The sequence below is a fragment of the Mesoplodon bidens genome, assembly GCF_964165515.1.
Source record: "Mesoplodon bidens genome assembly, chromosome: 11".
Classification (NCBI taxonomy): domain Eukaryota; kingdom Metazoa; phylum Chordata; class Mammalia; order Artiodactyla; family Ziphiidae; genus Mesoplodon; species Mesoplodon bidens.
Window position 1 is genome coordinate 82,964,153 of NC_138167.1, and position 3,173 is coordinate 82,967,325.

Consider the following 3,173-nt stretch of genomic DNA (forward strand, 5'->3'; position numbering starts at 1 on the left):
CGGATTCTTAACCACTGTGCCTCCAGGGAAGTCCCACAAAATAGCTTTTAAATCTTCTGGCTTTGCTCAATGCATAAAAATTATTTATTAAAAATTAATTATTGCTTGTCCATGACCTTTGGGTTACATTTGCACTCAAAACACTACCACTTCTGAAGTGAATATTTTTTTTTTTTTTTTTTTTTTTTTTTTTTTTCCTTTTGCGGTATGCGGGCCTCTCACTGTTGTGGCCGCTCCCGTTGCGGAGCACAGGCTCCGGACGCGCAGGCCCAGCGGCCATGGCTCACGGGCCCAGCCGCTCCGCGGCACATGGGATCCTCCCAGACCGGGGCACGAACCCGTATCCCCTGCATCGGCAGGCGGACTCTCAACCACTGCGCCACCAGGGAGGCCCGAAGTGAATATTTTTAATAATTATTTTGATTCACATGGCTGCATTTTTGGGCGTGTTGGGGAGAGGTAAATGATTGAAGCGGAATACAACTGTGCAATCTGTTCCCAGGGCCTACATCTTAATAACTAAACTGTATCCAATACTCAAATGTTTGCATAAGCCATTGTATTTTGGCATATTAGGACAAGACTGTCACTAAGCCAGCTTATTAGCATTCATTAAAATAGATTAAATTATCTACTTTGGTTCTCAGACCCATTCTGACCAGCCTCAGTTCTCACCATTTATTTAAGTCCTTCTTGCCTGATTTGGTATTAATTCCTAATCTATCTTTGGTCACCAGTCTTTGTCTCTACCTCCACCCTCCAAAACCCTGCCCAAATGACAGGAGTGATAATGTCAAGCTTGTAGCTGCAAATGGATTACTGTGAATGAAGCAATGGGGCACTCATACAGAAGGGGTCTCCAAGGCAAGTTGTACAACATTTTGCGATGCTTACAAAATCACATACACAGAGCCACTGATATAAAGTTTCATTCGTTGGACAAGCCAAAACTATCTTTACCATTAAAAAAGAAAAAAGATTATTTTGTTAGAGAATTTATTTCTCACATATAGAAACTGAAACTATTGACTTGAAAATAATAAATTTTTAAATTATTCACCCATTAAAGTCGAGGTGACTATAACTTTGGACTCACTAATGTTAGACTTAGGAACTTATCTTAAGAAAATAATCAAGATGCATCCAAAGATTTATGTTCAGTGGTATTCTGCTGAATGTTACTATAAAAAGGAAAAATTGAACCCAATCTAAATGTCCAACAATAGATATTTTGTTAAATAAATTGTGGTATGTTCATCTGATTAAGTTTTAAAATCATGTTACCAAATAATATTGAAAGAAATAGTAAAATGTATAAAATATCACATCGTGAGAGCAAAAGCAGATAGTAAAACACTGTTGGATTTATATAGATTTTTATATTAATTAGGTAAAAGAGAAAATGGTTGTGTGCATTTTTTAAAAAAGACTGGAAAGATGTAACAAAGTACTTGCTTTTATCTCTGATAAAATTTTAGGTGAAAATTTTCCAAATTTTCTACAACAAGCATTCTTTTACTTATATACAGATATACACATATATTTTGGTTTGTTGAAACACTGAAAAATGATTTTATTATGGAAGTATGCTTTGGTCACTAAATCACTTTAATTTGAAAATCAGTGTAAATACAACTTTCAACATTTTATTATGGAGACCACTCAGTGATTACATATTATTATTCATATTACTAATTTAATTGTCATAAAATATTTAAGCCTTATTCATTTACATAGACATAATAAATAATAATCCTATGTTGTTTTTATCTCATCTGCTTTTCTTATTAACTATGCATGAAAATAATATAGAGAAAAATATTACCTAACATCCAGTACTAAAGAATAATAACAATAAGCATTCAAAGGGGCCTGCTAATAATAATATTGTTTCTTCTGTAGGAAAAGATAAACTTTAAGACAGTTAATCATAACCAATAGATGACTTTTGCTATGCAATGATACAACTTGGGTTTCCCATGATTCCCATGTATTATCTGTCTTTATATTAAACAGTGTCAGCTTATATAATTGGGGGGCTTTAAATTACTAACACTAAAAATGATCAAAAACAGAGCTACAGCTTATTCCTCAAGGTTCTTAGTCTTTTAGAAACAGTAAAAAAGGAATAGTTTTCAAACAGATATTTAAAAGTGTTGGCTTTTGTAATTCTTAAGAGACCATCTCTTCATGGGATTTACACCATTGAAACCACAGATAAATCACAGAAGGAAAGCACCATCCATCTTATCATTCCAATGAGGATGTGGCAGAGAAAGGAAGGGGAAAGTTTCCACCCAACAACCCAGCTTCAAGGCTTCATGGGTTGTTGGGACATAACAGCATGACCAGTTTTAACACGCCCATAAAACGGTATTCCTCTGGCCACTTATTTAAAAGATTAATGCCACATATTGGAGGGAGGGTGTGAGTGTGAAGGTTGAGTTTAGTTGGTTTAGTATGGATCGTTAAATTGAGCCATCAAATAATAATAATATTTTTCTCCAACTATGCAACATAGGACAAAATGGGAAGCTAAAAGAGCTATTCATGAGAACAAAATCTGAGCTCTGAGTTAACTGTTTACACATTGCAAATGTATTTCATCCACTTTAACACAACACCATCCCTGGGTGGAAATGCCTGCCAAGCTGGAGACTGTCAAGTTTAAGGGCCCAAAGAAGTTGACTATGGACTTTAAAATGTCCCCAAATGTACTGTTATCTCAGATGAAAAGGAAGCACCTGGATTTTGGACTAGCCCTTCTCATAAATCTGCTGCTGTATAAACTCCCAGCTTGGAATCTCTTCCTTCATCTTATACAGACGGTATCATAACTGGAAAGGGTTTCCCAGATAAAAAGTAAGCATGGTTCAAGGTTGAGACCTTATTAGCATTTCCAAAGAGCTGTGAAAAGCCTCTATTCTCTCTCCCCTGCCAAGTAAATTTTGTTTTGCTGAGCTTTGGCACTGTTCCTCTGTTGTCATGGTGGGGCATTATTGTCACAGCTGTCTCAGGGGGTGCTGCCTTGAATATGTTTAGAAAATAACACACAAATAAGGAACATGACATTTGCTATACCGAAAGAACTTTTATAAGGCAACCACAACTACTACTGCAAAAATCCAAACTGGTAATATAAATATCACTTGGCACTTTTAAAACTATAGAGC